Consider the following 23718-nt stretch of genomic DNA (forward strand, 5'->3'; position numbering starts at 1 on the left):
TATTTTAAGATTTGTTAAATGGTCTAATGGATATCATAAAAATTTGCCTTTTTGATTCAATGCATTTAAAGAATAAAACTTAATAATGAAATACGCATGTAAAAATCAAGAAGTGAAAAATGTAAGTACTATAAAAAATGATTCGAAATCTGTTTCATTGATTCTCCTTTGTTTTCAGTTCTCCGACCAAAGTCCATTCGCCTGTTCTTTCTTTTTTTTAAGTCTGAAGTCTTTTCGAAGCCAATTGTAGCCAAGAGGAAAATAAAACTAAAGGAATACAATTTATATCTACAATCAGAAGAACAAGTAAAGAATATCTAACAAGCACGCTAATTACTTGAATAACAGTAATAAATTGAATAGCTAACAAAGAAAATTAAAGGTATTGGTAAAATACATATCAGCATTACAAACATCTTTCATTAACTACAATATTAGAGCAAAGAGTATTATAACAGTATTATGAATTAAATAATTATAAAGCATAACAATTCTATTTTTTATAAATTGCATCAATAATAGTCAGGATGTCTGAACTAGACTGGAAAATTGAATATAGTTCACTGCCGTGCAAAAGATTATTCCGAATGAAAGTGTGTTAAAGTGTGCTAGAAATATTTTTGGTTAATTAAAGTAATCATGAAAATGTTTGCAGAAATTAATAGTTAAATTTAAAAAAAGCTTAACATGAAATCTATTTTAACAACACTACTATGCGTTTGGAACACTGACGTATGAATAGTAAAAAAATTTAAATTATTATGCTAAGAAGTTTTTTCTAAAATTTACCTAGAAGGAAAGAATTAAGATAACAGTACTGCAAACTAATGTAATTAATCAGGCCTCTCAGTAAATAAAAGCTTATTTTTTTAACCAAAAACTAAAAATTGGGATGCAAAAGTTTGTGTAGTATAGTTGGAAATATCTGAACATATAATTAATTAGAAACGTACAATTAAATTAATAACAAGCTAATTAACAGTAACATTAAGCTTAATTTCATTCAATCTGAAACAAGCAATCGATCAGGAGCACCGCATAACTGAAGTTTTATTGCTATTTTACGTAGATTTGCGTAGAAAATAAATATCTGCACTTGTGAAACAAGTGAATAATATACTGATAGTCAACAGGAATTAAAATACAGTGGTTAAAAATATAACTCCTTGTCAGAAGGTATGCAAAGTTACCATAAAGAAATTGAATGATTATAATGATTATTACTCATAAAGTTAAGCGCTACAGTGTGGAAAGAATATTCTCGAATAAACATGTTAAGAAAATTAGATGGAGAAATAATCCTTAATTTATTGATATCCATATAAAATCTATGCTTGTAGAGACATTAGGATTTTTTTGAAGCAGGAAAGATGAAAAATAAGCAACGCCTTTGCCGGGAATCGAACCACGGATCTCTGAAATACCGGCTCAGTGTGCTGAGCACTACACCACGAAGGCACGTTAGGAAAGCGGGATAAATACCTTATATACTCCCCTTTTTAAAGGGCGACTGGGATTTTTAAGGGGACCCAATCGCGAAATCCTGGGTGTGTAGAATCCTTTTAGTTCGGGCGCCACTGTAGAGACATTAGAATTGTAGAGACTGCAGACGATTTTATAAATTATTGCCAATTGCTTTTGAGTAAAAATAAAAAACCCCAAAAATATTTTTATTGCTTACTTCAGACGATTTTTGTTGCATAGTACGTAGTAGAATCTATGCTGTCCCATCACTTGTGTGAAACATTTTTTGCTCCGTTCTAAACAATTGCATTTTTATTAAATTAATATTTTTAGAAAATGTATGTTATGTAATAATTGTTACTAAATTTAAGTATGAAACACACCCGCAAAAAATTTTTACATGTTTTTTTAATTTATTTTATTACAGTGTCCTTTTGTAAAGCACAAGTGTTCCATCACTTTTGTGAAACACTGTATTATCAAAGAACTCATATTATCAATTGCGCAAACACTACGTATGATAATAATGAGGTAAAAGTTACACAACGATCCGTATTCGCTCGAAAAACATCAAAGCTCGGTGTCCATGTACACATCCATCTATTTCCACCTTAAAAATATCAGAGAATTGTACAACCTCGGCATTGCGCACTACCTTGGCTCTGCCCATGTACACATCGATCTATTTTCACTTAAAAAAAACATCCTACAATTGCACAAACTAGGCACCGTGCACAACCTCGGCATTGCGCACTACATTGCCTTTGCCCATGTACACATCGATCTATTTTCACTTAAAAAAACATCCTAGAATTGCACAAACTAGACACCGTGCACTACATTGGCTTTGCCCATGTACACATCGATCTATTTTCACTTAATAAAACATCCTAGAATTGCACAAACTAGGCACCACGCACAACCTCGGCATTGCGCACTACATTGGCTTTGCCCATGTACACATCGATCTATTTTCACTTAAAAAACATCCTAGAATTCCACAAACTAGGCACCGCGCACAACCTCGGCATTGCGCACTACATTGGCTCTGCCCATGTATATAGCGATTTCTTTTCACTTAAAAACAAAAATTGAATAAACTCTGCATTGCTCATATACTAAGAAATCTGCTTTTACTTAAAAGAAATCGGAGAATTGCAGAAATTCGCTCATAAGCAACTCCATTGATTCGCGTTGTATAAAAAAAAAAAAAAAAAATTCTAGAAAAATTGAGTTTACTACAGGCGAATCAAGATCCTAGCCTAATTGATTTCTCAGCCGTACATTTCTTGCAAATACTACCATTCGATGACTTTTTCTGACTAACTAACCAGCATGGTATCTTAATTTTTCACAGAAAACGTTATCCTTCAATAATCGACAATACATCAAAAATCCTCTAAAAAGTTCATACTCTATTGTTAATTCATACATAAAATATCTGTTTCCAAAATTTCACGCTTGTTTGAAAACTCCCACCTTAAATTTTCCTTTATAATCTCTTGATACTTAATTACAACATCACAAACAGCACTTTTAGAGCAAGCAATAACTAAACGCAAAAATATCACCTCAAGTAGCCAAAAAAATATATACAAAATAGTATTCACGGTATCTGAGCTTTAAACAATCGCCAATAACAGTGTTACGAATTGTGTATTTAGATATTAATTTTAGTAGAATTCTAATTTAAAATGTTGTATTTCCTCCTGCAACACAGCGTGAGACAAATTTTAAGAGAAATCTATAAATCTATACCGGAAAAGTAAGAATACAGGGCACGTGCATTAATTGGATCCTATTCCCGTATTAAAACACCTTTTTAAGTAAAGCAGATTCATGCCTAATCTATAAAATAATAATAATCGCCCCCCTTTTTTTAATGAAATTTCATTTGTCAAATCTCATTTTTCATGCTCTTTCATTCGACGTAAGAATTTTTTTCAAGAAGATATGTTTCCATTCACTGTGTAAAACTTTTAAGTTTAGGTTATTCGAACCTTATAAGAAATTATTTCAAGTTATTATTTATTTATATTATCCATTATTTTACTCATAAGGACTTATTTCATTGAATTTTATATGTATAAATATATGTTCAAGATTTTCTTTGAAAGGTCTAGAGGATATTACATTTTTAGTGCAGAAATAAATTACCTATGTAAATCAATTATCATGATATTTAACTTTTTGTGAAGGAGAACCTATTTCTAAACCATTTGCTAAATATCTAATGTTTTTACTGTGATAAAGGAATTTTTAAATGAAATGACTTTTATAAGGTGATTTAATTTATTTTTTTAGGCCGAAAGGTCCTTCACCAAAAGCCTTTGCACGCTGTGTGGCGTGCAATGGCAATTCCTGGGACTTTCCTGAAAGAAAATGTTTTAGGTTTCCTAAAGATCCAGAAAGGTAATACACATTTTTTGTTTCAGCCTAGTACTCATAAAATATATTAGAATATGTACAGTTAACATTTCCTTTAAAGTGGCCACCATGGCCAAATTAGTGGACTGAATTGTCAAACTGGTGACATGCAACTTTTAATTATTGCCAGGCTGTGTCTGCTTTAATAAGGAAGTAACATATAGTGCATATATAGCAGTTTTTCTTTTAATTTTCAATTATCAGTTTTAATGATAAGTTCAGTAATATTCAGATATATGCTCCCAACTTACATTAGCTCAAAGTTATGCAGCTCCTTATTTTATTTTACACATTTGTGCTTATAGTTAATTTGCATTTGTTGTATTTGAAACTATCTGTGATTCATTAAATGATGACAAACAAAAGATTGCTTTGATGATATAAGAGTTTTAAAAATGGGATAATTTATGCTAATTGCTTAAAAACTAGTTTTATCTATGTGTAACATGTATATAAGTTTTAAAAATATCTTACGATGTCATCTACAAAGATCATCACCAAAGACACAGATCACACACAAAGAGACAGATCTAAACAGATAGCTGTTAATAATAACCTAATTGAAGCCATTCTTGTGTCCATCTGTGGCCGAGTGGTGAAACCACTGAGCACTGGTAGTTCGGTCTGAGGTTTTAATCCTGTGAATGGGCTGGCTGCCTGGGCGTTTTCATGGTTTTCCCCAAATGCAACGTGTATACGAGCGAATTCCCCTTATAAAGTCCTCCACGAAGGCATCCATCCCCTTAAGCAGATAGCCCTTGAGGCTTTGCCGTAATCACACAACCCCAAACCAACCAATCCATTCTTCTATATACATTTACATTATTGTCACTTCAGGTGAATTCAAAGGGTTTTCTATACAATTTTTTATGGTAATTAGTGAAATATACTCAAAATTATTTAAACAAAGGAACAATATTTATTTGATGGGGTCAAATGAGCTCAGTTAGCGTGTAGATGTGTGTCACGTAACTAAAGGGGCACATACTGAATATTTTTAGAGGGTGCATAAACTTGGTGAGGCTGTGGTTCTTTTCATATATCTTTCATGTGTGTATGTAAAATACTTTTGAAAATACAGCTTTTTCAAAACAAATGAATCATTTGTGCTAACTCTGTAATTTTTAAAACACTGTCTGAAATGTTGTTATTAGTTTTCATTTTAAAGTAATTTAAAAGTTTATGCATTTATTAAGCTAACCTAGTGTTAAAATTTGCTCATTCCTAAAAGTTCCAATACTTGTTTAATTTAGCATTTTATAATACACAGTATTTTACAGTATGAGTGATACTAATATCAATAATTTAGTATTGTTTCCCTTAAAAATTTTAAGATTAATTTTATTGAGTCAGAAGGTGGGTACTTTTCTGTAATGAGGATCCGATTCAGAAACATGTGTTTGCATGCATGCATGCATGTGGGTGTACACACTTGTGTGCATGCATACATATATTTGTAAATCCAATCCTGAGAAGAGAATATTAATAAATTAATAAAAAATAGCAAAATTATAAAATATTCATGATGATACTTTTCTGTGCTTATTTTGCAAATCATTTTAATATATAATTTTTATCCTTTCCAGCTGATGAGTTATGCAGAACTAACAAACAGACTGGTAGACTACGAGCTCAGTGAGAACGTGAGAAACCTTAACAGACCCTTTTGGGCAACCGCTAAAAAAATCTGAAACATTTTAGATTTTTTTTATATAAATTCTGTTACAGCATTGAATAAGCTTTATATTTTGTAAATAATTATTGAGAATGTATTTGAATAGCCTTATATATTGGATTTTCTAGTGTATTATTATTTTATAGTGTCTTTATATAATTATTTCTGCAAACTTTTTTCCCCAATCAAGGTTGATTACAGATGTGTGTGAAAAGCTTTTAATTTTTGCATTTTGAAATAAATGAGATTTAGAATCAATAGCATTGATTCTTTATTTTGTACAGATGCAGAATATATGCATCTCTGTTATTACATAATGAAGAATATGTATGTATGTTCTTGTACTGTGGAAAATAGACAGTAGGTAGAGCTGGATTACTTATAGATGTCCAACTAAGGAGAGTATTTACTCTAAGGTAAATTAAGTATGCAATTACAGTGGTTGTTCACACATTTTTAGAATGAGTTTGGGAATTAATTAATGTTTAAAATGTAAAGGGTAATAGCCATTTTTCTGTACTATCAGTTTCCTGCGTTGTGATTTCCATGATACAAAAGTTTTTAGTAAAATTTATGTGCATATTGGTTTCTATTCCTTTCCACTACTTTATTTCAGTCATTTACATAAAGCCACTTTTCATGAGTGATCCCAATGTTTTTCCATTTATCTTGTACTAAATAGTTTTCATATAGAATTCTACAAATAGTGCTGTGTTGAGCCACATGCTCTGGCAAACATTAGGGTTTTTTTGATTTGTAAATCTTGGTTTATTGTTTTATTTATTTTTGGCACATATGTATTTAAAGACTAATAATATAATTGTATAATTGATGACTGTATTGTTGGATTTTCTCTTGTTACCAACAGTTAAACTTCAGAAACAGTACCTGTCTTTTTCAGGTAATGGAGTCTTCATTTCATGTAGAAGTAATAATAGACAATTTTTCTATTTCTGATTAATAATGTTCTTTATTTTGTCCATAGAAATTTTAATACCATGCATTTCAAAATGTTTTTCAATTATGGGATAAGAATATTTCTTTCCTGAAAGCACAAAAACATATCCTTTAACTCACAGCTTGTTTACATGCAACATTTTGAAAAAGGAATTAAATTTAAGAGTAGGAGATGATATTTCTCATTCTAAATAATAAACTGTTCACACAAATTTTTTTCCCAAAGCATTTGCTTTCTTTAGTTTCTTTATTGAAATAGTTCTAAAAATAGTTAATTTGGATTCCGAACAAATTTTTATGATTTTTGTTATGCTATATCTGTAAAGCAATTTTGTTACTACTAAAGTTTAGCTTATTACTTAATTTGCTCAAGTCAAATTCCAGAATGAATGCCATTTTTATATGTAATTACATAATTGCTGTATGAAAATAATTACAGTTGAATCTAGAATTAATGGGTCGTCTGAGATTTCAGCAAAAATTGTGAAATTGGACTAGTGAATTGCATTTGAAATAAGCAAACGTATGTTTCAAATATTGTGAAATGAAACATAAAATTTATGTATATATATAGTGAAATGAAGATTTCAGTCCAGGTGAACGGGCTGGTTGCGTGGGCGTTTTTATGCTTTTCCTCATGTGTAACGTGTATATGAGGCAATTTTCCTACAGAAAATCCTCCATGATGGCATTCCTTTTTCTTAACAGATAGCCCCGGTAACTAAACCAGTAGTTACATCTAATTATTAAATTTCTATACTAAATTTTGACATTTATTTATACTCATGTTTAGAAGGCAAGGTATTTAAAAATTGGAACTTTATAGTTTGTTAAATGAAGATAAAATCTTAATTATTTTAGGAGGAGAACAGAAAACAAAATGCATGAAATTGAGTGATTCATTTATTAAAGATTCTTCTGTAATTTACATATTTTTCTACCTATCATAACATGTCATTCACTAAATTTTTATTTTTATAGTTAATAGAACTCTTTAGCTAATTGAAAACGTTTAATCATATGAATTTTTAAGAAAAAATTAAAACATATATTTCAAATATTGTCTTTGTAATATGTAAATATATCATAAAATTGTATCTGTCATGACATATGAATGAATTTTTATATTGATAGAAATGTTTGATTGAGAAAGTTAAACCTTTAATGAATTATCATTTATTCTTAGTTGATTTTGTATTTATGTAATACTTGATAATGTTGCAATTTATTGATTTTATTATTGCTGTAAGGGTATCTCTAGAAGGGCACTTGTGTTTTCTGAAGTATGTTTACCAAAACAATTTAAAAGGATTATGAATGAAAGATAGTAAACAGTATTTAAAATTAACTAAAAAATGCTAAAAATATTTTATTATTATTCCAGAAATTTTGTGATTTAATTCAGTTTTATTAAGAAAACAAAAATTATTTTTATTTTTGTATGTATTTTTATTTTGTACTTTGAAAAGTTCATTAGAGCAATTTAATTTCTGCAAGTTGCACTGTTTTACTAAAAATCAGTATATTATTAAGATTATATTATAATGTAGGTTTCTTTTATTTTCCTTATTCTGTAAATTATTAGAAAATCAACCTGTTTATTACGGATAATATAGAGATTCTGATATTTTGTCGTAAATTACCCAAATCTCTTTAACAGTTTGTAGATGCTTTTATTTGTGATCTATGAAGTGAAAACACATCAGTGGTCAAGTTTCCTGGTTGGATGAATCATAGTGGAGTAAATTACTTGAAAATATAATCAACAGTCTTAAGCTGAATTTTTTATGTCATTATATGCAATAATAAAATATACAATCAATTTTGTTTCGGAAGTATTCGGTTGTTGCTGTATGATTTATTCATGGTTTACATATCATGAATGTCAATATTTTAATTCATATTTTTTTATCATTGTAATTCTATTTATTTTAAATGAAATTAATTTGTTTAAAATAACTGAAAAGCTTATTGTTTAAGACTATTAAGTATTATTATTTTCAAATTAGCAAAGCTTATTGTGTAATTTTCGTTTTTAAAAACACGTAATTATCTTGCTATGATCAAAGAAATCTCTGATAAATTTTGTGCTAAAAATATGTCATAAAAATGTTAATTTCAGTACTGTGTATAATTTTTCAGCTTCCCAAGCCATTAGTCTTTTAACTATTTTAGTTTTATATGTAAAGCAACTTTTGATGCATAATAAGCAATCTAATTTAGAAATATTTCTGGAAAAAATTTAATTTTTATTTATTTAATGTTAAAAATGTTATTTTAGTTAGCAATCTTTTAATGTGTAATCATTTTAGAATAAAGGAAATTTAATTATTTTTAATAGTTCAAGAATATTTTCACTAAATGTAGTTGTAAAAAAATTGAAATGATACATTTATAATTGTATATATAAATATGACAAAAATATAAATTTTTGAAAAAGATTCTTTATTTAAGAGTAGTAATATGATATATTCCATAAGCTGTAATCTAATATTAGTTAAAATAAAATGTAAAGGGAATGTTTGGTCAAATCATTTTTGTTATAATTTAATTAAAAAAATCATTAACTCTAAAATTTGTTTAATTTAAAATCTAAAAATACAATATTTTCATGATTTTTTCAAGTCTTATGTGAAAAAGGAATAATCATGTGGTAATTTCTTTTGTCATGATATAAAAATTATGTGTATTTAATATGAAATTGTTTGAATATAAATAATTTTTTTTCATTATTTTAATTGTGTTGTCTTCACTTTTTACTCTAAAAAATCTTCTACATACATTTAATATTTAGCTAATTTTTATAAGAGATGAATTTAATTGCTGATCAGCATTTTAAATTTTCTCCTGTCAAAAAATAAAATTTTCCTTCTGATAAGTTTTTCACAATAGTTTTCATTTCCTGTTTAATACTATTGTATTAATAGTATATTTTAAAAAATTTCTAAGTAAAAATAATAATGAGTAATTTAAAATGCCTAAAATTTGCACTAAAGCTGCTAAGTAATAAATCAATAATTCATTATTAGAAAAGGTATTTAGATATATCCAAGGAAAAGAAAATTAAAGCTATGAATTATTAGAAAAAACTTTAGTAAGAATTTTTAAGTAGCTTTCCAAGTCAGTATCCAAAGTTATCCAGATCTATTGTAGTAGTAATTACTTAAAATCAAAGCATAATTTCAGATATTAATTTTATGAAACACAAAGTTTGAAAATTATAAAACGTATCTGTAAAATATGCTACAGCTTAGGAGATTTAAGAAGCGTATAAATCGAAAATTAATTCGAAGCAGAGAATTTTATTAAGACGAATTATTCGTGAGCGAATTTCACTTGCAACCTGCGCCATTGCTTCACTGCTTCGCTCAGACTAGGCTAGACCAAAGCTGTATCTAGACGAGATGAATGCAACGATCGAACCGGTTTACATTATGTCTATGGGACCTTCTATGGGCCTATGGGATGTAACACCTAACATCTTCCGAATGGTAAATATTAAAAAAAAATATCATTCGAGATATATTATTTCATTATAATGTTACTCATAAAAACTTATCTGCTTAATATTATAGGTAACATTATAACAACAGAAGTAAAAAACACTACTTCATTAACCATTTAAAAATGTATATTTTGAGGGCACACGATATTTAAGAGCTGCATGGAATAATACGGCTCTGAGAAAGACGACAACCACGTTAGCTTTGGTTCAACCCCCCCCCCAACTTAATTACATCTTCTGAAATGGAAGTGACGTCTGGCGAGCAACCGAGAGTGGGGAGCTCTGGGATAGATGAGAACCCAATGTCTAGGCACTTGTATATTAAAGAACCTTGCGTTTTAGGAACATGCCTCCCAAATGCACTCTCCTCCAGGCCTGCATCAAATGAAGGAAGCTCCACTGTGTTTTTCTGGCAACTGTGGCGAGCATATTTGGCGTTAATTTGTGTCTTGGTTAAAACACCACGCCAGAAAGGAAGCTCCGCCATTATATGAGTCCGGGAAATGGTATGGCAAAGATAAAAGCTTTCTAGTGTACGGAAAGAACTGTTAATTTTGTGAGGTATTGAACGTTATTTTGGTACCGATAATCTGGTTTTTAATTTCACTGAAGGACTTCAAATTAGTTGTTAAACACCAGAAAACAAAACTCATAAGGTTGCATGCTATAATTAGAGCAATAACATATTAAAATTGAGCTTTCGTAAAAGTATATCATGAAATAGTAGAATATATTGTATCGTGAATATATAAACTTGTGTTAGCCAAGTAATATTTATTTAAATCATTTCAATTGTTTTGGTCGTTTAATATCATCAGAAAACATTAATGAAATGAAGGTACTGATGATAAGATAAGGTATAATGTAACAGAGAAGTTTCCTAGATCCGATGTTGGCCATTGCCCGATTTTTCTCTTGTAATTCTGTTTATACGTTAACATATCTTATTATTATATTAGAATTGTATTAAGTTAGAAGTAACCTTAAGCAAAGGAAGCAAAGGTACAGTTTTGGAATAAATTTAGATGATTTACCAAGTTATTTTTGTGTATGTATTTGTATTATAGGTTTTTTTGCGATTATGCTATAAATGTAAAATGTTACCAGTCTTATTAGTATACATTTGTAATCAACCAACGTTGGTATTAGTCTTGAAACAAACATTTTTAAAATTTTGTCTTAAATTAATAAAGTTTAGAAAGTTAACTTATTTTCAAACAACACATTAAAGCAAAAAGCTTTTGGAAAACTTTAAAATAATTCTCATTTAGAAATTATAAAAATTGAAAGTAAAAAAAAAATTTTTTCCTGTATGGAAATTTAATTTGCAATACGATACTACAATTTAATGGACACAACTTTGATGTTTTTGTGAAATAAATTTAAAAAAAAAAACATGATATTAGTTCTTTGAAAGATTTGCTTGAATAAGCATTCATAATTATTTCTAAAAATTTAGAAGTGATATTTTAATATTGTGATACTTAACAGTATTGAATTACACAAAACATCAAGAAGAATGCTAGCTCATAATACAAGAAACTGGTTTTCAAGAAATGTTTAAAAATGCATTTAAAATGTTTCGAAAGTTGCATGATTTGACTGAATATTATAAGTATTAATCAAAAAGGCAATAGTTGCAAGAACTGTATTTTTATTTTATCAAATGTCAGCTTTTTGGCCACTAGGTCATTAAACTGCATGTTTCTCCAGTATTTTCAACAAGACGATGAAAATGAGTGTGGGGCATTTGTTTATATCAGCAGTGTTCAGCTGAGCACAAAATACACATGGAAGAGTCAATGATATTAAAACAAAATAAATGGGCACAGATACAGTCATACTCCGTCAGCAGACTATAAGTGGCCAGTGAAACTGCACTAAGTTTCGAAGAGGTGAGTACTCTCCAATATTTTTCGGAAGACAATGAAAGTGAGTGTGAGCAGCAGTCATATCTCGTCCAGTTGAACACAAAATATGCATGGAACATTCAAAAATATTAAAACTAATGGGCATAGAGACGGTTATGTCCAGTCGACAGTTTAAAAGTGGCCACTGCAGCTGCCTGAAGAGCATCCAGAAAAAGATGGGAATTGGTGCTGAGGACATTCCCTTTTTGGAAAAAGGTCCACTTTCTTATTTTTCTTAACACTACAATAGGTGGGTACAATGCTTTACGTTGAATTCTTTCAAGTAGAGACGTACGTTGAATTCTCTCAAGCAATCTCACGGAGTACTTGAGGACAGCAGTCTGCCTTTTTAATTTTTTATTATAGGTCCAGTCTTCCATCAAGGCCCATATAGTTCTAGGAGTTACCAAGATAGAGTAATTTAATAGGTATATTGTTAATTAAAGGAAATGATCAGTATCATGTATACATGAGATAAAACTGCTTTGAGATTTCAGGATATGATCTTGATTGGGATTGTACTCTCACAAAAAAAAAGAGTTATTAGAAAGCATAATCAACCTGTTATGAGTAACAGTGCAATAAAATGATCTTAAAAAATTTATTAGTGACTGAACTTCTCTATTGAAATTCATTTAAATGTATGTTGCTGATATGCAAGTATCAATACTCTAGTTAAATTTATTATTATTATTATTATTATTATTTTGAATAATACAACTTAGATTTATCAAAATGTATAAACTGAATAACGTATTTGGAATAAAAGGGGGAAGATTTTTTTTTTTTTAAATAGTAATTTGAAGTGGCGACATGATGTATCTTTATGATGAACCTCACTGTAGAAACACTTGGTTGCACTGTTTTTAGTCAATTTGCCACTGTGTTTATTAGTCATAGCAGGCTCACAAACTGTCATTTAAAATTGTTACCTTCTTTGTTACATGTGCCTTGCTATTTTCTTAATTCTGACAAATCTTCGAGCTGTTTTGATAAATTCTCATAAATTTTCTATGCTATAAAGCTGTAGGAACATGAAAATTGTATGAAATCTCTTGGCTAAAGTATTTTACTCTGAGCCAGATTAAGATTTCTAGATGCCCCTTAAGCACTTAAAATATTTTAGTATCCCTTTTCTCTGTCTTAATTTACCTACTGCATGCATTCCATGGTAAGACCAGGAGTGAGAAATTTTTATAATGCCGTATTTTCTGGAGTCTAAGCAACTTTTTATGGTGTCCGCTTTCCTTGATGCCCCAGGCACGTGCTTACTTTGCTTAGTGGTTAATCTGTAGCGCTTGGCTACTAATGTTGAAACTAAATTATGATTAGGAGCAGCATCAATTATAAACAATTAGCTAAGTCTATTGCTTTTTATTTTCAGCGATCAAAATGCAATGTTACTAGAATAACGTTCCGAAATCCAAAGTAATCATAATCAAAACTCGTTGCCATTCAGCATAAAGAAATATAAATATTAACAAAATGTTAAAGTTAACTTTATGAAATAATTAAAGATGGAAAAATATAAAATACTTGAAATAAAAAATAATGATTTCTCGTGCAATAAGTGGGCCACTGCAAATCCAGTTCTGTTCTTACAATATCTAAATGCCATTTTATGTGTTATCAATAAAATAATTTATTCAAATGATTTCCTGTTCAACATATATTTAAAATAATAATTATAAATTATTTAAATTTTGATTAATTATTTTATTTGTTTTAGTTATTAATGATGTATTCAATACACACCACATGCGTTTATTGTGAAAAACAATTTTCACGCAAGAGTAATGTTTTAAAGCATATAAGAAATGTACATAAAGTACAAAATTCACAGTCCAGAGGTATCTTTCTTTCACCTTTTGTTTATCAATTACCTATATAGTATTTATTTTAGCTTCATAACTATTATGTATTAAATAGAGTATTTTAATCTGATTTTAATAAGAAAATCTCTTAGATTTTCTATTCTTAAACTTAAAAAAGAGGGGGAAAATTAATGGCTTTACTTTTTGTATTAAAGTAAATAAAGCAGTAATTTTATCTGAAAATAATCCAATTTTATTTTTTGCTTTAAACTTTTACTAATTATCAGCTGTTTTTGTGTATATATGTAAGATGTAACAAAATACGTGTGCAAGATAAAAAAATATGAAAGCAAACTTCTAATTTTGATTGGTTATAACCTCTTTTATTTTTTATTTAATTTGGGGACTTCATCTCGCTGTCTTAGAAATAGCGCCATAAGTCTAAACTGCATCATTCAAATTAATCATGCGATCTTACGTAATGCTTAATGCAGATACCTTTTGCCCAATCAAAATAATTGTAAACCAAAACTAACTCGAACTGAAACTTGACTTCCTCCCTTCTTCTTCTGCATTACTACTGCGACACTCCTCTTCTCTCTTATGCTTTCATCCTGTTCAGGTGCTGCAGCCATCTCCTATGTTCGCTTGTATCAAAATTATTATGGAAATACGCACGATTGGAGTGCCATGTAATTGTGGCCACAAAATGTGAATTTAAATAAATATGGAATTTAATCCGGCTCGACTACTTCTTTATCAAAATGGATGTATGCTCTAAGTATGAAGTATATATGCTTAAACAACATTGTGCACACTTCTGTATCTCAGTGTTCTTACATTACTGCTTACCTGTGCTTTCATTACATTTTTTTAAAGCCCGACATGATTGGATTATGCGCTACTAATCTCAGTGGAATATTTATTCCTCATTTGGGTTTCTGTAAAATAGTATCTGCAAATTCAGCATTCTAAAAGTTTGTTATCATCGAGTATTCAAATAAATTGTGCTTTCATTGCAATTTTAAGGTGCAGTCATTTTCAAACAAACATGGATGTCTCAGGTGCGTGAAACTCTGAATGCAAAGTATATTCAACTAATCTGTCATCGTTTAACTAGTGGATAAAATAAAGTATTCATCACTAAAATTCCGAATAAGGCCAAGGTCACTGTAACACCAAAGTATGCTGCGCGAAAATTTCTTTTCACAGCATATAGGCAGTGTGTTTTTCAACAAGTATGTTAATGATTTAATGGCGTCATATTAAAAGTCGAAATCATCGCATAAGAAAAATGTCGAATACCTTCTCGTCATGCATCACAAATGTGTCCCTCTTTTCATGATATCCTAATCATATGCTTTTGTTAATAATTAATCCAACTCTGCTTTTGGATTTATTTTTCTTTCTTTCTCTTTTTAAAAATTTTATTTTTAGGCGTATCTGCAGGTTCTTTTCATTGCTTTGAAGAAAACTGTATGCAATCCTTTTTATATGGAAAAGATTTACGTAATCATCTTCAAACAGTTCGTTCAAAATTTCTGTACGAGAGAGAGTTGACATTTACTTCCATTAAGGAATTTTACGTGTGGAAATCTGATTATGAAGAAAAAGAAAAGGTGAATTTTATGAAAAGAACTGGAAATAAAAAATTAGAAAATGGGGATACAATCTATTACTTTGCTTGTCATAGAAGTGGTCAATCTAGGAAAAAAGAAAGTTTTTCACGAATACATCCAAATTCTTGCAAGTCTGGATTTATGTGCACCGCATCTTTAACTGTGAATGAGAAACCAAATAAAACTGTTATTTGTACATTATATGAAAATCATTATGGCCATGTGAAAGATCTTGGCCTTCTAAGATTGATGGATAATGAAAAGCAAGTTATTGCTCTTAAACTTGCAAATAAAATGAGCATTGATGACATACTAAAAGAAATTCGTGACTCTTTTATAACAAAATCAAAAGCATCTAGATATGATTTAACATCACGACAGGATATTAAAAATATTCAACAAAAATACCAATTGTGTGAAGAACAAAGACATACGAATGATGCCATTAGTGTATCTTTACTTATAAATGAATTAAAATTAGATTCTGAATACAATCCAATTTTAGCCTGTAAATTTCAAGGAGAAAATGGAGAGGATTTTTTACGAGATTTAAATATAAATGATATATTTTTGGTCATCCAGCATCCTGTCCAAAGAGAAATGTTACAAAAATTTGGTCAAAATCTTGTGTGTGTCGATTCAACTCGTGGGACTAATAAATATGGTTTTAATTTGATAACACTCCTTGTCATTGATGAACATCATGAAGGCTTCCCTGCAGCCTTTTGCATTAGCAATAAGGAGGACAAGGCTGTACTCAAATAATTTTTTGGTCTTATTAAGCAGTATTTACCATCAGATTTCTGTCCGAAGTTTTTTTATGTCAGATGATGCCCCAGCATATTTTAATGCATGGGTTGACATTTTTGAGAAAAGTCCAAGAAAATTACTTTGTGCTTGGCATGTTCAAAGGGCATTGAGAATAAAACTTCAAAACTTGATTAAAAATAATGAATTAATGTGTCAAGTATACAAGTCGCTTATAATTTTGTTAGAAGAAAAAGAAGAAAAGCAGTTTCAAACTCTTTGGTCTAATGTAATAGATTTACTGCAGTTTAACGAAAATGTCAAAGAATTTGGCAAATATTTTTTAAAAACTTATGGTTGCCGTATGACAGAAATAGCAGCGTGCTATAGATTAGAAGCTGGTGTAAATACAAATATGCACTTAGAATCTTTTCATCGAGTCTTTAAATATAAATTTTTAGGATCAAAAGTAAATCACAGATTAGATACATGCATTTTTCAACTATTAGAATTTATAAAAGACAAAGCAGTTGAAAGAATAAGGAAACTAGAACGAGGAAAACTGTCGAATAAATTGAAGATGATCCATAATCGCCATAAGATTAGTCTCAATTTAAATCTTTGTCTTGTAGATGATGTGAGTGAAGATGGTTTCAAAGTAAAAAGTTCATCATGTGATAAGGAATATCAAATATATGTTAACAAAATAAGTTGCAACTCTCACATGCGATGCATACCATGTGAAATTTGTGTTCACAATGTAAGTTGCAACTGTTTAGATTTTTTAATTAGGAATGTAATATGCAAACACATACATCTTGCAATGCGAAAAATAAAAGTTGGGCAGAGTACTTTGTGTGAACCTAAATATGATACTAAATCAAAAAATTCAAGTAGAGAGTGTTTGTCAGTTGGAAGCACCACTAATGTACACACTGATTCAAATATTTATTCACCAAACAGTTCAGAAATCCATTCTCTTATTCGAAGAACACCTAGTTCTCAGATTAATAAATCTGTTCAATTAATTCAGAAAATTAGCAGTCAAATAAAACAACTAAATCCTGTGACCCAAAATAATGCTATAGTTAAAACAAACAGAATATTAAATGATTTAAGCTCTTTCTTAAACTCTCAGCTAGATGTGTCAGTTCACAAACTGCCTTCACCAACTTGTCAGACTGTCAGCATAAAAACCCAAAGATCTTTTTTTTCTACAAAACGGAAACCCAAAACTAGAAAAAATACAATTTCTAAACCATTGGGCAATGAAACAGATCTTATTAAGAGTGAAATTTTAAATGTTACAAGTGAAGTTACTCTTCTATTACAAGTTGCTTCATCTGAAGACCACACATATTCAAAAAAATAAAGAAGCCAATTTTTAATGAATAAAAGTAAAGAAATTATTAAGATATAATTGGAAAATTAAAAAAATGTTTTATTTTGTGTATTTATTTGAATTGATGCTTCATTTAATACTGAAATTTAATAAATTTTGCAAACTTTGGAGAAAAACAAATGCTATACTTTGCACTTTTATGTGAAAATTTTAATTTAGTGTCCAAACAGATTTTTAGATACCTCTTGAAAGTATTTTTTTTTTTTTTTTTTTTATATAAAGTCATCTATAGTCATATGACTTTTTTATGTAAATATTATTTCTATATCTTGAGTTTATTGTTTTTTGTAATTGTGTGCTTATAATAAAAATACTGGATGACTACTTCATTAAGGAAAGAGTTTGATAAAATGTCTTTTCTATTGGAGTATTTTTCCAGACTTATAAAAATCAGCAAAAGCAATTAAATATAAAGTTCTTGTTGATTCTTTCAGTTTAATATTTTCCCTATGCTTTCTTTTATATATGTAATGATAAATTTCAAAATTGTGTGCTATTTATTAAACGATATTTGTTTTCTAAATCTAAAAATATTTCTTAGGTATGTTTTGTAATCCTTCTAAATTTTAAATTGTTATATTCTTAATATACATGTAATACTTATATTCATCTTAAGAAGCAACTGAATTGCACAAAGACTATAATTTGTATTGTAGATTGTAAAAATAAAAGATGATATTTAGAAGTTCCTTTCCTGCATGGTGTGCTAATGCTACCGATACTTAACCAAATGGCTTAGTAAATTTTCAGTCAAATGCTTCCTCTATCATGTTAACTTGTTTGGGTTCAAGTGGAAGTTAAAGTGGTTCGAAAGGAGGTTAACTGAAATACAAATTATTCTTTTACGGAAGTCTAAAGTAATAAGTCTTTTTCAGTGCCATCGTAATTAAAGTCATTGAACCCTGGTTGTTTCATTAACATTAAAAAATAATATTTTTGCATAACCATATATCCATGTTATTAACATTCATTGAATTGTTATGATAACAATAAACAAAATATTTCCAGTTATTATACAGGCTGGTTACATGAGATTTTTGTGGTTCTTCTCTCCTCTTATGTCATATAAACATGGACCAGTTTTCCTTAGAAAGTTTTCTATAAAAGCAGTTTGTATTGCTTCCCATTAATAAACGTAATAGTGCTTTGTCATAATATTTTAATCCTAAAAGGCATGAATACGTAGAATTGAAACATAACCAAACAATATTAGGGTATAAAATGTTCAGCATACTTCTGCATACTTATTATATATATGCCAGATTTCTCTTCCTTTTTTTTTTTCCTTAATAAAGTAGCCTTATACATCAGTCTTTTAGATACAAGTTGATTTCAATTCACATTTCAGTAGAATTTTGTTTTAGTAAAATTCTTATCTGCTGTCTAGGAATATGTTATTTTTTTCTCTTAACTGCTATAAACTATCTCAAATGAAAACATACTAATAGCAATCGTTAGCAATCTTGCTTTTAAGCAAGAAGAAAGGAGATGAGGACTTTGGCGAATGCTGTTACCTCCAGTCCGTGAGGTATTGTCAGTCACCATACTAATAAAACATAGTCTTGAATAGGCTATTGAATTCTAAAAACTTTGCTACTTGGATTGGCTGCACTAGCCTTAGTATGGTCTATCTGAGATCACATGCCTGTTGTCATATATTGAATGGAAAGCATTTTCATTCTCAGCAATATGGAGTTTCACACACACTCACACATCTCCTACAAAAGGAGATCTGGTGCTTAATTAGTTTTGTAGCAGAAAGAAGTAAATTTCTAATATACCAGCAAGAGAGAAATATCAGAATTCTCCTTTATAGAAGAGAAATTTTGATTGTTTTTGATTAAGTATCCATGCAAAATTTTTCCCTATGGGCAAAATTCAACTTGAGACTGATATAGAACAATTGTATTTTGAGTGATAATCTGGTGTACTTTAGTGTCTGACACACTTTGGTAATCTGGAGTTTTATCTCTGCATTTCAAAAATTATAATATGAGGGTTGAATTTTAATCACTTTTAAAATCTCTGTTCTTCTCTAAACTTGTTCTATATTATCTTGGTTCTGAACTCTAGCACTAATAGTTGCAGCAAATTCATGCCTTGCTGTTACACTGTTTCATTCTTTTCTAGAAAAGACATACGTAGATACTAATTAGAAATAAGTGAGGGCAGCCCAGTGGCCCTTTCTGAAACATAAATATAAATGAGGCTTACAGGTGCTCTATTTGTTTTTATGTGTGGATAAATGAACTTTAGTCGTAATATATTAACCTTTCAGTATATAATATGCATAGCATAGCTGATAAAAAAATGATTTGAAACAATAATAATTATTTAACATAACTAATTTTTGTCCCTTCTATGTGCTCAAAGTTTTTCTTTGAGAGTTTTTTAGACTAATGAATAAATATTTCAGTAATAAATAATATGAATGAAAAATTGAGTAACAAATGTAATATTGATACTGTGAACATAAGAATCACTGCATCATATTATTTAGAATTTCCATATAATAAAAATGAAATAATGTTTGAAATTTTGTAACAAGTACTACAATGTGACACAGTAGTACAAATAATAAATATGGTTAATTAAAAAAAGTGAATTTTCTGAATGTTTACAACATATTTATTTAAGACAGATTTGGTGTTTGTAATGAAATGCAATATGCCTGAAACACACAAATCAAAGCAAAATAAAAATGACATGCGCTCGTATCATAAATACGGTTCTGTACAAATTAAAGTCATGTTTTTGAATTAAACCAGGAAACAAAAGAAAAAGTAATATTAATAAATTTCAGCAATTAAGAAACGAAATAATAAGCTTGTACTATTGTTACAGTAATTTCAAAACATTTTGAACATGAATTTAAATCAGTAATAACACAAATATAGGTGTATACACTAGTACATTATTTACGGTATAGAAACAAGAGATTCATGAACGTTACCAGTCAATGCACATGTGAAGTCGTTGAACACTGATTGTATGTTATATGCTGGTTGTTTATATATGAACACTGGTTGTATATATATATGAACACTGGTTGTAATATTATACGGGCATATAAAAAGAATTAAGGATTCTGCTAAAAATATAATTAATCAAGCACACTAAGGCACAATACACAAAAAGACAAGGTTCTTTAATATACTAAGGTTAGGCCAGGAACGGAAAAAGCGTGCCATTGGTTGCTGGTAGTGACGTCACCCGGGAGACAAGAAACATCGGCCGACGCGTCTGCTACATGATTTTGGTAATGGAAAAAATGTAAACTAAAGCAAAATGATCATTTTATATGTGGTAGATACACCGGAAATACCGGGTATATACTTTCCGATTAAGTATTTTGTTAAAGAAAATGTTTATTTTATGCACAGAATTCGTAAGAATGCTGAAAATAATTGTAAACATTAAATTCTTTTCGTAAAGGAAAGTATTAGAAAATGAAAAACGATATTTAAGTTAATTAAGGGAAATAAATATTGTAAAACAAGGTATTTTTTAATATTTTTTCGTAGTATTGTTTCCACTAAATAAATCTTGTTGAACAGAACACATGATGGCATAACTGCTAAGACCATGGTAAAAACATAATCAAAAAGTATTATTCTATTTATTTTCATTGCTCATGCACTTTTTTTAATACAAATGAACTTTGACATTCCATGAGAAATATATGATCGTCATTTTCAGTTTAAAGTAAGTATATATAAAAAAAAAAAAAAGTATATATAAAAAGTATATATAAAAAAGTATATATAAAAGTATATTAAGTAATATATAAAAATATATTACTTAATATACTTTTAAAAAAAAGTATATATAAAAAAAGTATATATAAAAAGATTTGACTTAACAAATTCATATTTAAATACCATAAAATTCTACAAATTTCTTAATATCCGTCATTTATACATTTAAATAGTATACTTATCGCATTCATTATAAAGTGAAAAGTCACTTCATACTGATTCACTTCAGATTTTAGCAGAAGTGCGTATATTTTCAGTATAATCTAGAAGTACTCTTATAATCCCTTACACTGCCAAGATTTCTATATAACATTTATCCTGACGTGATTATTTGTTATAGTAAATAATCTTCGATATTGGCATCCTATTCTTCCTTCCATACATTAAAAATGGAACAATTAAAATACATTTTCTTACACATATACGCACAATAATAATAATAATAAACTTGCCCTACATCTTAGTTTCGGCCCACCAGCGGCTGAGCGGTAAAGTCGCTGAACACTGGTAGTTCGGTCCGAATCCCGCGAACGGGCTGGCTGCATGGGTGTTTTCGTGGTTTTTCTCATGCGTAACGTGTATACGAGCCAGTTTCCCTGAGAAAGTCCTCCACGAAGACATCACACCTATTACGCAGATAACCCTAGTGTACTTTGCCATAATTAAATACACCACCACATCTTAATTTCAATTCAGCCTGTACACAAATTAAATATTTTTAATTACTAATGTATTTTTATCAGGTTGTTTCTTAAAATACTTTTGTTATACTCGAAATATGTGTTCAATATTGAATTATTTTTCTTTCTCTTATAATTAATAACAAGTTATATGGAATCAAAATTAAAACATATGCAGCAGTTAAATAACACTAAACAGAAGATCTTACTCTTTCGCTATTTGTATTCTAGCATTATACATAGATTTGTTTTCCTTCAGGTTCAAGCATGTGTAAGTTATATCAATTAAATTACATCACACATACCTGTATGCATCAGTTAAATAACACTGAAGGAAATATGTCACTCACTCATTCGATGTTTGCATCATAGTGTGGTCGAGAAATTGTTCTTTCCTCACGGTGAGGCATGTATCAGTTTACTTAGTTCGCAAAGCTTAACCCAGACGCTGCTTCAATACATAGAATTACGTTTGGGATGTAAAGAAAGTAACCAAAACATGTGAATGAAGTTGGGTACGCGAATTTATTAACTAATCATTCAGGTACTCAGTATTGGTAAACATGACATTGAGTTTAAATATCTCACTACGATGTAAGTCTCATACACAAAATGAAGATTATGATAAAAAATGATTTAAAATGAGAAATTTTTCAATTTAAATGTAAAATAGCAGTAAAATGAAAAATAAATGTAAAATTACATCACAGTTATGTATGAAAACTACATAAATTCATTAAAAAAATAGTTATTTTATCTGGTTGTAAAGAGTGTTTTCCGCCATATAACGTATTAACGTGTATAATTCTAACACAACGCTATAGCACAATTTGCCACTTCCGCCTAGGTATAATAGCAAATTAACAACAGAAATCAAATCAAACTGTTGATGCAACGAAAGTAAACAAACGCCAAGAACTAACGCTGTCACCCACATGACGTCATGCGTATGTGGCATAACTTTCTCCCTGCACTGCGCATCGCTCTTGGGCCCCCCCTGACAAAAAGATTTAAAAGCTGCAAAACAAGACATGTCTTTAATTTTACCCATTGGTGATATTGTCGCCAAATATAGTTTCCGTACACGTGATTTTTGAACCAATCACAGCTCAGAAATACGTTGGAGCTTCCTACATTTAACGATGTGTGAAATTTGGTTATGTAGCCTATTCTTCTAAAACGACGTTTTGTCGCTGCCTCCCCCCCCAATTCCATTTTTTTTCGGTTTCGGATTATTTGGTTACGGCAATGCACACTAGGGCTATTGCCTAAGAAAAGGGATGCCTTCGTGGAGGACACTTTTTAAAGTAATCTGGCTCATATGCAAGTTACACATGGGGAAAACCACGAAAACGTCCGTGCAGCCAGCCATTAGCCGGGAATTGAACCCCGGACCGAACTATTAGTCTTCAGCGACTTTACCGCTCGAGAGCTGGTGGGCTCTTCGCTGTTTGAAAAACAGGTGTTCACTTTAAGATAAAGCAAGCACCTGTTTTCTTCAATTAAAACAGGCTAGACGATATGACTCTTACTACTTCGTTCTCAGTTAGCTTTTGATTTCTAATATTGATTCAATATTTTCTGTAGACATTCTGATTAGAATAATGGATATCAAACATGTGCAAAAGGTTTGTATCTGAATATAATTAGGTTTTTATAACATAGGGCCCCTTTTATTAATTTCTAAAGCAATAGAACCACAGTATCGCTGTTTTGAAAGAAAGCAAAAATGTGACAAATGTATAATGAACATTAATATA

The 23718-nt window shown here is 29.6% G+C and overlaps 1 protein-coding gene across 1 annotated transcript in view; it reads right to left on the reverse strand.

The window, feature by feature from the left end:
• Positions 1 to 20758, reverse strand: part of LOC118205122 (transmembrane protein 164) — a 382545-nt gene extending 361787 nt beyond the window's left edge. Inside the window, exon 1 of the mRNA XM_085807034.1 lies at positions 20474 to 20758. The gene's annotated coding sequence lies outside the window, so the exon portion shown is untranslated. The remainder of the gene's footprint in view (positions 1 to 20473) is intronic.
• Between the last annotated feature and the right edge of the window lie 2960 nt (positions 20759 to 23718).

This window comes from Stegodyphus dumicola, chromosome X1, assembly GCF_044657685.1.
Source record: "Stegodyphus dumicola isolate Sdum_Otavi_A_Nest chromosome X1, ASM4465768v1".
Classification (NCBI taxonomy): domain Eukaryota; kingdom Metazoa; phylum Arthropoda; class Arachnida; order Araneae; family Eresidae; genus Stegodyphus; species Stegodyphus dumicola.